We start from the raw sequence: 13,207 nt of genomic DNA on the forward strand, positions 1-13,207 counted from the left end.
CCACAAACCCTAAATTTAGCACCATTGTGCAAGATGTAAATTTCTTGATAAGCAATTGTATGATAGTGTAAAATTCATTTTAGTAAGTCTCACTGGCCTATCTGCGTTTAAAAGCATGAGGCCTTATCGACCGAGTCATGAGGTTTTAATTCTCACCAGTTAAAAAATAATAATCAAAGTTGATTTGAGGTAACAGACTGCCCAAGGCACTCAAAACTATTGGGCTTATTTGATATCAGTAAACAAATGAAATTGATTAGTGCATAGTACTGGTCGCAGAAGATGTATGTAAGTATGTATGTATTTGGGAGCACTGCTCATTACTTGGGAAAATGGGAGATGATCTACAAGATTGTGTGCATCAAGTAGGGAACTTCTCAAATACAATTCATATGTTAGTTTTCACATTTTTGGGCAAGAAAAGATGATGTAATTTTCGCAGAATCACACAATATAGAGCGCAGAGGCCAGGATTGGATCTGGCTTCCCAGGTTCCACCATCCCCAGCTCCAACAGTTAGTCCTCATCTTCTTGCCAGGAGTTATGCCTGAATGCCTTGTTTTGAAAACAATTCCATCATTTGTTTGAATTTCCATCTTTTTGTAGAAGTTTCATTACAGGTATCAGGCCAAATCCAGAAATGGACCTCACTAGCAAAATGGATCACTTTTTTCTTGATAACTTAAGAAAACACGACTTATTTTATTGTAAAGTCCGTTGAGTTGTCAGAAATGGTTTGAGGCCAAGGGTGGAGTTAAGGAGATTAAATGGACCTCGGTGTGCTCTTGAAATTGTAAGATCTTCTAGAGTTTCAGGACTGGCATGCTTTTTAATCAAATCAATTAAATATGTTCTGACCTTTCACGCAATGATACTACAGCCTCCCAACGTTTATGCATTTGCATTGGTTTTGTGCACTTTCGCCTTTAATCTGTAACACATGAGCACTTTTGGCTGTAGTTTTAGGTACCAGCTGAGCCACAATGATGCATCCTAGAATTCAAAGCTCAGCATGTATTTAAAGCAACGTGCATGCTGTGCTTTTCAAATGCCTGCAGAAGACGCCTGCTGCATGCAACCCTGTCTGTCTTATGTAAGGTGACAACAGCGCCCAAGGGACACTGCCTCGTGACACCTCTTATGGGCAAACGTGTAATTATGAATGATGAACACGCTGGAGGCTCGCAGCTTTAACGTGTATGTTCCTAGAAAAAGAGTGAATTATTTACTACCAGCTATATTAAAACAGCAGGATTGTTGTTCAGGGAGTAACTTGGCCTGGGAATTAAGACGCTACTAGATCTCAATCGATGATTCACTTCCTAGACCCTGCTTTGAAAACATCCCCTGAGAAAATGAAAAGGACACTGTTAATTATTAAATTACTAAGTACAAAGTCCACATTTGCATACGGCTTTGTTTTGTAATTAATAAATTGATTGGAATATTAAGAAAAACAGAAAACATTCAAAAAATGATTTCACAGGCTTTGGTGGGCCAAACTTTGACATGAAATAAGAATTGGGTCAGTTACACACATCTCCATCATGTTTACTTTCAACCTTCACAACATTTTAGAAAGATAGTTCAGTTGATAAAGCACTCACTGCAGGGCTCTCCATGTAACCTGTAGGTAACAGATTTAAATTCTGACAGCAGGAATTCAATATTATTATTTTTAAGGTACAGCCACACAAAATACAAACATTCAACCAATTATTTCTTTGTTGGATTACTGATAATTCTTTCGTGTTGAGAAAATGCATTGAATATACAAACGTTGTGAACAAATACAATGAGCAATCCAAAGGAAATACTTGTAATATTGGCTTCTTAATTTGTATTATGCTGAGAACAGTGACAAACCAATTCTAAGGCATGCTATATTGATGAAACTAGGCCACCCACTCTATTGCTAAGTTTTAAACTAGCTCTAGCCATCCTACAGTTACAACTTACACTACATTACCGTTGCACTCAACCGTACAGCAGCCTGTCCAAATAGGAACCCTCACTGTAGTCAGGGTAAGGGAGTCACACAGCTAAGATAACCCATGCTCACCACCTTGGTAGCTTGGCACAAGCTGCCAGGCTTATCTCGGTGGGAATGCATAAAGCATCTGTACATACACACGTAGCAACACAGTGAGAAGACTATAAAATTAATCAACACCAGTTTAGAAAAATAGCCAATATTAATCTGAATAAAGCAGGACCAAAACAACAAAAATCCAATGTACACAAGTAAATATATCACTTTTCAAAGTAAGTCATAAGTTCAGTCCATAGAAATCAATGGCTGTGTTACTCTTAGCACAAAGTACCTGGGATGTGTCAAAATTCAAAGACGAAACAGGTGCAGGAGAGCTCAGGCACCAGGCAAGCAAAGTGATGTCTCAGTCCCTTAGTCTCCATGGAGGTGATGAGTTTGTTCCTTACTGCCAGGGGAGGTGATGCGTTGGTGCCTTACTGCTGTGCAGGGGAGGTGATGCGTCAGTTCCTTACTGTCATGGAAGGTGATGTATTGGTTCCTTACTGGAAGAGGAGAGGATGTGTTGATCTCCTGGCACATGGCCTGGGTTCCTTACTGCTAAGCAACGTTGAAGAGGAAATTGGCGCCCAGGGACGATGGTTTGAAAATCCAGATGCACTGTGCCGATTCCATAGCGATGAAGCAGTTGCTTCGTCAGAGTTAGAGTGGTGCATCACAGACTTCGGTGATGTGGTGCTCAAAACTTATGCTGTGACTGTTCTTCTGACGCGCTGCGATGAAAAGCTGGAGTCTGCGGTGAAAGCTGTGGTTGATGCGCCGATCGGGAACCACACACTAGTGCTGGCAGCACCACTGCGTCAAAGCTTGTAGCAATGCTTTGATTAAATAAAACAAACGCTGGGAGTTGATGCATGGATTTTCTCTTTCAGTTCACCAGATTCAACTTTTAAGGGTCCAGAGACTGGATTTGGCACCACTTGGCAAGTCAGGATTCTCAGTAGAAGAGTCTAGGCACTGATAGGTGAAGTCCTTATGGCCCTGAAACTTCTTAACAAGAGGCAAGCACACACGAGCACTTGGAGAACCTTGGAAGCAGGATACAGAAAGCAGATTCTGGTCCTTCCACTCGCAAGACAAAAGCTGCAAGCAGTAGGCCAGAACAACAGAGCAAGAGGCAGAGTGTCAGCATCTCTCCAACATCATGCAGCCCTTCTTCCTGGCAGAATGTTCTTTAGTCCAGAAGAGTTCTGATTGGGGAGTGTCAGAGGTCCAACACTTAAACCCCGCTCTGCCTTTCCCTTGCCCTGACCTGGCTCCAGACACACTACGGAGGGGGGTTAAGATTGCTTTTTGTGAGGACAGGCACAGCCCTATTCAGGTGTCAGCTCCTGTCAACTCCTCCCACCACTCTTGTAAATGAAGGCCCATCAGCCTGGCAATGACCAATCAGGAAATGCAAGGCACATCTCAGCTCCCTTTGGGTGACTGGCTACGGTGAATGCAAAAGAGCCCAGCTGTTATCCTAACCCAGAAGTGGATTCTACATACAGGCAGAGGCACAGATTTGTTAAGGAAAAGTGGCATTTCAAACATGCAATTTAAAAACCAACTTCACCAAAAAATGTATTCAGAGACCTGAAACTCCAAATCTCTATCTGCTCCCAAAGGGAAATTACACTTACAAGATATTTCAAGGCAATCCACATGTTACAGTAGGGGAGAAATAGGCCTTGCAATAGTGAAAAACGAAACAAAATTAGCAGTATTTCACTATTAGGACATTTAAAAGTTTCCGAAACTCCGGACGAGAAAGCGCTGCTGCCGTCATTGTATCTGACCAAGGATACTGGCCGCTACAGAGGTCAGCAGAATTGTGGGGTGGTGAATGATGTTGTTCAACTCACAACTGCATTACAATTGATATTGAGGATTTGGGCCACTACTAAGGTTACCATGACTGTGGGGTATTGAACGAAGCTGCAGAATTTACAAGTGCATTATAATTATTTTTTGAGATTTCAGGATATCTTCTATGTATACCTTTTAAGACATCCTTGTTTCGATTATTCAGGCAGAGCGTGCCTTGATCTAAATAGCTAAGCCCTGATGAAGTTTCAGCCTTGGGACGAAACGCGTTGGCTGATGTCCAATTCTTACCTTCTATTACAATGAAGATATTTTCGGATACATTTGGAGTTGATTGACTTTGTTTTGGTGCACCTTCCCTTTTGTACAAAGACATTTAAAATACAACAGTACATGTCCTACCTTTTAAATACACTGCACCCATGAGGCTGCCTTGAACATACCTTAGGGACGACTTACATGTACTAAAAGTGGAGCGTTGGGCCTGACAAGTGGGTGCACTTGCTAGATCAATATGGCAGTTTAAATCTGCACACACAGACACTGCAGTGGCAAGCATGAGAGAGGTTTGCAGACTTGCACTTTAGCACTGGTCAGCAGTGGTAAAGTGCCCAGAAAAAAACAGCAAAAACGAAATGCAGCACAGTCAAAAACTGGAGATCAGAAGCAAAAAAACAGGGGAAATTATGCAAAGGTGCCAGGTCTAACAATATTTTACTATTACTTTCTCTTGATTTCCACTGAAAAGAAATAACAGTTCTCAAAATTCTTAAAAATATAAAAGAATAGCAAACTTAGTTTCTGCTTAGAAACGTACACAGGACTTCCAATCCTAATGGCCATTCACTCTCAAATGTGTTTCTCCATGTAACTATCAGACCAACATGCATAGTATGATATAGTTCAAATGGGTTGATGGGAGTAATGGGATTTGGCTGATCCTGTCAGAGCGACTTGTAATGTCCTCCATGCATGGATCCGAGAGCCTGTATTACTTCTGTCTTTGATGCTTTGATGCAATCTTATGTGAGAATGGGTGTAACGTATTTCAAATTTACTTGATGTGAATGCTTATGAGGTGTAAATTTAGCCACCTATATGTTTTTTGTACTGATGTTGTGCACAAGAGTGTTCCAAAATGTCTGCGTAACTTGTTTGTTGGTGTTCATCCTCTTATAACTTTGGCTGGACAGCACTGAGAGAAATTTAGTTTTAGGTGGTAAGTGATTCTATGGGTTTGTTAATAGTCAACTATATAGCTTACTTAAATTGTGCTTGCTCTGTGTGACATGGTCCTTCCAATGGGTTCCGTTTGGTGTTGATCTGTCCGGTGGAAACAACGGATAAGTGGGAACATAGCAAACCTTACATTACAAATACATATAGACCGGATATCAATCAATATGGTAAGAAACAGTACACAACGCCACCAGATCCTTCGCATGAACAAAAAGGCAGATAAGGCAAGGTTAACTTTTTCATGAACAAGCTGCAGTCGAGATTTATAGAAATGGAAATATTCCAAATGAACATTCAAGGTATAACAGTATATGAGATGCAGGCAACACGAGAGCAAAACATGTACATGTGTTTACCCAACAGATATACACCGTTGCTCAACTGTAAGGCTTGCAAGAAATGTTCTATGAGGTTGCAACTTTGTGAATGAAAGGTGCATCCATATGGGGCTTCTTTGAGACTGCAATGCTTCTAAGATGAAAGCCCTTGTCCAGCAGCACATCACACTTCTGTCAGCCTATTCTGATTTTGACAATGCCGGTCATCTCTCCTATGTGCACTTGACCGAAGGAGGAGGTTACCACAAGCAGCCAGAACTGGATTAGCCAATCCAATGATATTACTGCAATAGAAGTATGACAGGCATGAAAATGCACATTCTCCTGTGTGGGTATGCTAGTTTGTGTATCTGGCCAATATAGCATATCTGCTTTTACAATGCTATCTCTAACATTTTCTATGCTTTATAAGAAATTTTAAGCGAATTTTAAGCCACTTAGAAAAGCAATGTTTCACATTCTCACATCACTTTTGACAACTTTAATTTGATGCCTCTGCTCAATGTTGTTTATTAAATGATAGGAGTGCAGTCTGGCTGTTCATGGACTTTCACTCTCAAGAGAGACTGTCTACTTAAAGCCATTCATTTCCTAGGCGTTTTATTTAACACATCTGGAGAACAATCAGTTTTTAAATATGTTCATAGAAATAGCCAATTTAAGCTGCTTTTGATCAATTTTAGAAACAGGCACGGTAATGAGGACGAACAATAAGGAGCGGTATACCAGTGCTTAATGTGAGTAGGTGGTTCAACACTGGCTCTAATGACAGTCCACCACATGAAAGAGAAGTCTATAATACTTCAATGTACATTAAAATGAATAATACCTACCACCCATTCCATTTTTGTAGCTTTGGGTGGCTGAAATAGGCTGAATTGTCCTAGATGGAGGAGTGTGACGATTAGTAGTTAAGTTGGTACTGTCATTGGGAGCTCTTGTAGAGGCAATGGGTGGCTCAGGCTGCAGTGGCCTCCTGATAAGAGTCCTGGATTTCAGAAATGTATTTTCCACAAATGATAGTTGCATTAACTGTATATTTTCTCATTACTCTGCCCCATAAAGGGCTCTCTCTCCAATGCGTGCATGTTATAATTTTTTTTTTTTTTGGAAAACCTTTATTTGACATTTCAACCAAGTACAAACACGGGCCTACAACCCCCAGGGCCGGCCACTAAGCAGTTGCAACACAATAAAACAATCAAAACCCAGACTCAGGATCCCGGGGAGCAGATTTGCCACGTCCACAATATGTACTGGTTGTAAAACATATCAAGTTGGTAACAGGATAAAAAGGTTCCATTTTATAATATAAGATAGAAGGATCAGGTGCCATACAATATCTCAAGTTGCGAAAAAGGGGGGGGTCGAAATAGCAATATGTCCACAGTTAAATCATCTTCGTGTAAGTCAGCGGCGTTAAAACATACAATTCAGGATAAGCGAGCGTACAAATATAGTTCGCGCCAGCTGAATGCCCGCCCAGTAGCACTGAAACATCGCGAGAAGTGAGGCACATATGAAACAGCAGAGATGGCCATAAAAATGAACCCATTACACTGACCCGGAAAAGAAGAAAGAAAAGGGCAAAGAAAGATAAGAAGAAAAAGGCCATAGAAATAAAAAGAAAAACAAAACACCCATCCCCCGACCCCCCACCCTGCACCCCTGCAGATGGCTACGGCCTACCCCCTAGCAGCGTGCCTGTCACCCAAGAACTGAAACCCGAAATATAGAAAGACCCAGAGAAAGACAGAAAGAAATTAAACCCCACCCAAAGAGGGGACATGGAGGAGGGCTATCTTCTACGTGCTCCCGGTCTCTCCCCCCCGCCCTAACAAAGGGGTCCCCCCAAAACTGTCACAACCGAATAGTTCAAACTGAGAAAACATCCCGGGGGGAACCACCAACCCTGCCCCGGACTCCGTTAAGCTAAGTTATAGATTTGTTAAGCTGGTGAAACAGACCTGGAGAACCAAGAATTTAAAAATCTAAAGATCCCTGAGATGCCATGCTGCAGTTTGAGGGAGCTCCTTCCAATATGGCTTGACAAGATCAAGTTTTATTTTTTTGGCACCCAACTAATCTAACCCCCGTATTCTTTCCAGGCTCGAATTAATCAGTGTTATACCACCCCTGAAAGATGTATGTGTTTAAGAGCCATACATTTAGTCCTTGAGGGGTTAATCTCTAATTCACAGGTGTTACAAAATATCTCATACTTATTTAACCGTTGTTCAGCTCTTCAAGGTGTTTTGGAAATGAGGAGAGCATTATCAGCGAAGAGTAGACTTGGAATCCTACAGCCTGCCTCTATAGGTGAATTTTTAATACAACTATTAAGGTAACTCATGTCAACTTTAATATACATCGAGTATAACGTTGGTGCCCTAGCGCACCCCTGCCATACTCCCCTCTCTATTGGGATGCGCTCAGTCAATTCTCCCTGACCACCACACCTCACTGGAGCATAACGTCCAATATGCAATTATGAATAATGACCAATAGGATGTTGTTTGTAACCGCCACGTGGCCTACGACAGACCAAAGTTTTGGTCGACGTATCAGGTAAAAGGACGATTTGAGATCAACAAATATGTCATACAAGTGTTCTTTATTTAATACAATTGTCTTCCAGTAAATTATTTTAAATCTGAAGATCTGATTAATAGTGCCCACATTCTGCCTAGAAGCCATCGGTGTCAGAATGTTATAGGTGTCCTACCACTTTTGCAATTTATTTATCACTTGTTGCCTAAAAGATTTCTGCAGACTATCGATTAGATTTACCAGCCGATAGTTACGTAGGTAGTCTCTAGCCCCCTTTTATAGATACAGGCTATTTTCACTCAAGATGGTCTTCGTTAAGAGGATTATATATGGGGCCTAAATATCCAATTCAGATATAAATAGGGCCCGGTGCCTCACCTTGTTTTGTGTCTAGGACAACTCTGACTGTGTCATTCAAATCAAGTTTAAATGGCTCATACAATGTGCCAGGGCTGTTATATTTCCTTCACATGCTTTCAGTGTGCCTGACATGCAATTCAATGAGGGAGTCAGTTGCCTGTGTGAATTAGGTAGCATGAGTGTAGTGAGAGAAATGTGCTATTTGGCATTTAGCATGCATGCAAATGAGAGGTTAACTAACAGCCGTATATTAAATAGGTATATTGAGGTATAGAGTGAATGAGCAAAGTGTACGCCTATTTGATTTATCTTTGACAAGCTAGCTGGTCGTTCCATGTCTGATAATGACTGGTGCTGTTGAAGGCTCCTGGAAAGCTGAGCATGCTCTAATTCGTGTTATTCCACCAACAGACTAAATAGAAAACTAATTAAACTGGAAATGATAAAAAGTTAGTGTTTCTTTTGTCTAATTTCTGTTGAGTAAATTATTAATAGGTGCAAAAATTCTCCTAAAAAGTCGGAATTTAAGCACATAGGCTTACATTTTGGCCTCTTTTTTGAATTCTCAAAGAAATCCAAGGGCCTCCTGGGTACCTTGCAACTGTGATATTTGGGCGAAAACCCACGTGCATACATATTTTTCTGTCGTTTTTTATATGTGGAACTGTCATGATGAAGTACATTGGCACTTTTAAACTATTATTTTGTTTCTCCACATCAAAAATATGTTTCTCTATGGAGAAACCTCGTCCACTGCTCTCTCACCAGTTGTACTTCAACCACATTCGCACCCTCAAAATGAATTAACATCTGCAATTGTTTTCTGATATTGAAATTACTTGCAAAAGGTTTGTGAATGTATAATATTTAGTTGTATTACTAGGCTTGTTGATGTTTTGCTCCTCTGTACCCTCTCTTTGATGCAGGTGGCACTGATGTTAGAATTGGCGTGGTGATTAGTGGGGGTAAGGTTGCTAATTTACTATGGCTGTTTAGGATGGGATCCTTATCCCCTTTTTCTTGTCCTGTAATAATCTGATAGATTGAAATAGGACCTTTGGGAGAGATGTGACAAAGCATCACTCCACCCTGAAGAAGGACTCCTGGTCTGTCTGTATCAGAGACAACAGCAGCAGGGCACTTAGTAGACTAGGGGAAAAGATACCAGCCATGCCAAGGGACCTAAGAATGAAACATGGAAAACAGTCAGGGACTGAATCTTTGGAGTATACCTGGTGTCTCCTCACTGAATCTCAGTTCTCTGCATGAGCTGATGACTACATGAGAAGGGCAAAGGTGTAGCTAAAACTCTATTTCTCACAGGGAAACCTCTGACAATGGGATAAGTGATCAGGCGATTCATTTCCTGTCAAGGAATAGGACACATTGATTCATAGATGAATGGAAAATAAATGCCAACCTGGTAGAGAGTTAGTCCATCCGTTGTGGGAAGGGAAGTCATGCTTTATCGTGCTAGAAGGTTACATGACAACAGAAGAGCAGCTACAATATCAATAATGCAGGTCAAACTAAATACCTAAGACAAGCAGATTTTAGAAGAAGTCTGTTAACTCTGAAATAGTTCATCGTCAAAGTCTCTTGGGCTGCAGAGGAAGTTTCAAAGATGCAAACCTCTCACTATGATGTACTTTAATGCAGGCTCTCGCTCTGCTCTCCTGCTCCTATTTCGATCTGTCTACTTCCGGGTTTGCAGGCGTCCTTTCCTGTTTGTAAATGGGAGGAAGACTTGGGAAGGAGAATGACAGTGCTGCAAGGATAGTGAGGACATTAACCTATTCTCAATGATATCAGGGGCCAGATTCTCCACCTATCCAGCAGGGCTGACTTCAGCGCTCAAACATGCATGTCTGCCATAGTTTTAGCTGAGTGCATGCAGAAATGAGATTCAGGTGGCTTGCTATGTATTGCCGTGATGAGGGCCAGTAAAAACCCTGAGTGGCAAATTTCTTGTGTGGTAACAGTAAGTAGCGTTGGTGAATCAGGGGTAGGTGGCCAATAGTCCAGCAGCCTTTCTCCATGATCTGTAGCATCCATGATATTGCAGAGGTGCAGGGTTGCTTTACTGCCCATGGTCATAAACCTAAGGTGTGAAAATACTTTCCTGTACTCTACTCTAGTCCAGCACAGATAAGGTCTCAAATGCCAACTGGAGAAGACCAGTGTGTTTTTGTCGGTGTGAGTATGAGTTTACTCGAATTTCCAGGCCACAGCGCAGCAGGGTTCTGGTTCAAAGTCTTGCCTCCCTTTGGGTTCACCTACGTTTATACATCTGGTTTGCTTGTGGTACTTTTTCCAGCTGGGTGTACAAGGGAAAATCCTGGGGCCTGTTCAATTACATCGGAGTTGATGTGCTCCATCTCTGGTTGGTGGCACTCAAAAACCTGGGCCCTAGAGTAGAGGGGTGCTCCTTTCAAGTGTTGCTGTCTTGAAAGATTGTCAAGTCTGTCTACTAGGCCTGATGAAGGATTGTCAACCAGTTTACCCACCTGACCTGGTTGAACAGAAGCAATCCCCTTGCTTCAATCAAAGATGAGCCATTTGACCATCTGGACTATTGGTGGGAAAGTGCACACCCATAACCTAAGTCCCATTGAGCACTATGGATAAGAAAGAGTTTTGTTGTATTCTCCGATGAAACCTATCTCCAGGTACCGATTTGTGCACAGTCAATCACTATACTCAAACGTCGTATTTGAAACAGACAGTATCGTTAAAATATACCTGAAGAAAAATAAAACAGATAGTTTATGATTTGATCAGCACTGACATCCTTGAAACATACTGACTCCAATGTGAATAAAAAACGGAAAAGACTAAGATCAGGACAACTTAAGGCCTTTAGTACAGGCTGATATCATCCAGTAAAATGTCCAAACAAACTGTGCATGCCAGCAAGATCGACTGAGGCCCCCAACCTGAAATATGAGTGGTTCGATTAGCAACTGGTTTATCTACAAAACCCGATTAACCTGCAAGGCCTATGACAAATATGGTGAAGATGCATACTTTTTCACCTCAAAACTTGAAGATTGATGATTATTTCATAAACAACACAGATGTCTCATCAATTCCCTCGACTTAGCAACCCACTGACTCAATGCTAACCTATTTTCCTTCAAATCCTTGAGCTAGAACAAGGTGCAAGAGAGAAATTATATCATAGAAGCCTCAGGCCTAAATGTTGACCTACGCCCTTCTTCATATATCAAAGGTGTTTTAAAACACTACAACATGACTCCATCTAGATCATCCTTCCTACACAGTACAGTTACCAGTCTACCTCGAAATGTTAAATTGTCACCTTCCCTCTAGAGGACATTTGTTGACACAAGTAGCCTGCTATCTTCCTACCAATCGTGAAATAGAGCTCAACAGCATTGTCAAGAATACACAGTGATGTACAGCCAATTCCATGACTGACAAACCATCTCTGGCATTTAGACCTGCCAGAGTAGGTTGCAGAAGTATTCTTAAAACACATACAGGCACGTGCATCAAAGGAATCGGCAATCGCAAAAATCGGCCGTTTGCAATCGCAAAATCTGCGTTTGGAATGCATGAAGGGCGAAGGCCCTCGCAATTTGAGAATTCGCAAATATTTGCGAATTCTTAAATTGCGATTGCATTTAAGGAATCGCATTTTGCGATTCCTTAAATGCAATGTATGACATTTTTAAAAATTGCGATTTCGCAATTAGGGGGAGCAAATTACCATGAGGTTGAACCTCATGGTAATTTGCGAAAACTTTGAAAAATGCACTTTTGTGCATTTTTCAAAATTTCATGTTGTGCACACACATGCCCTTAGGGCATGTGTGTGCACAACATATGTGCACAGATTGATTTCAGGGGTGCAACAGGGTGTCCTTTGGACACCCCTGCACTCTTGAAATCGCATTCTCAATTGTCGATTCGCTAATTGCTAATTACAAATTGAGAATGTCTTCCCATTCATTCCTATGGGCCTCTAGGCCTATAGGAATGAATGGGGAGGTATTCCTTAATTGCGACTCGCAATTTGCGAGTCGCAATTAAGGAACATTAAGAAATCGCAATTTTTTTAGCGATTTCTTGATGCATTGCATTTTGCGATTCCTTAATTGCGATTCCTTATTTTTCGCAATTAAGGAATCGCAAAAAGCAATATTGATGCATGTGCCTGTATCCACAGATACCCTGCACGTGAACCAAGCAGGAGCTCTAATTCCTTGAGACCTTTTGGCAGTGTACTATGGAATGGCGCACCAAATACTACCTACCACAACTGCATAAATTAACGTGAATCATCATCATGGCCACCTAACGGATCAAAGATCGTCTCGTTAGCTGGAGTAACCATGGGCTAGTAGTCACACTATGTTCTGCTTGAAAAATACCATTTGAGGGGCACCATATGTCTGCTCTTTATTGTTCTGTACATATATATGAGTTCTGCTTTTGATCAGAATAACACACACAAATTACAAAAGTATGTGGTTGGCACGTAGATATGTCTATGAGTAGAAAGAAGAGTCTGAAACACTTATTTTTAATTAAGGAGCGTTTCCTACACCTCAACGGTCAAAAGACAATGGTCTCCTTGGCTAGTGATATGCCATATGCCCACTGCTATTGAGCTGGCGTGGTTACACTCAGGTAGCCGCACCCCTTAAACCATCTAAAATAATGAAAAACCTGGGGACCCTCTTTGATCTGAGCTCTCCTTCTATGCCTTTTTGTTATACTAGATCTCCACATAGTTATGCATTTAAAGGTGTTGGTATACACCTGTTACAACGCATTTTTTACAACGCACTACTGTTACAACGCGACTTTTACAACGCATACCATTACAACGCAT

The 13,207-nt window shown here is 41.3% G+C and overlaps 1 protein-coding gene across 2 annotated transcripts in view; it reads left to right on the top strand.

Moving 5' to 3' along the window:
- The window catches only part of PREX2 (phosphatidylinositol-3,4,5-trisphosphate dependent Rac exchange factor 2), a 1,248,069-nt gene that overhangs the window by 905,913 nt on the left and 328,949 nt on the right, over positions 1-13,207 (top strand). The window lies entirely within an intron of this gene.

The sequence above is a fragment of the Lissotriton vulgaris genome, chromosome 4_1 (assembly GCF_964263255.1).
Source record: "Lissotriton vulgaris chromosome 4_1, aLisVul1.2, whole genome shotgun sequence".
NCBI classification, from domain to species: domain Eukaryota; kingdom Metazoa; phylum Chordata; class Amphibia; order Caudata; family Salamandridae; genus Lissotriton; species Lissotriton vulgaris.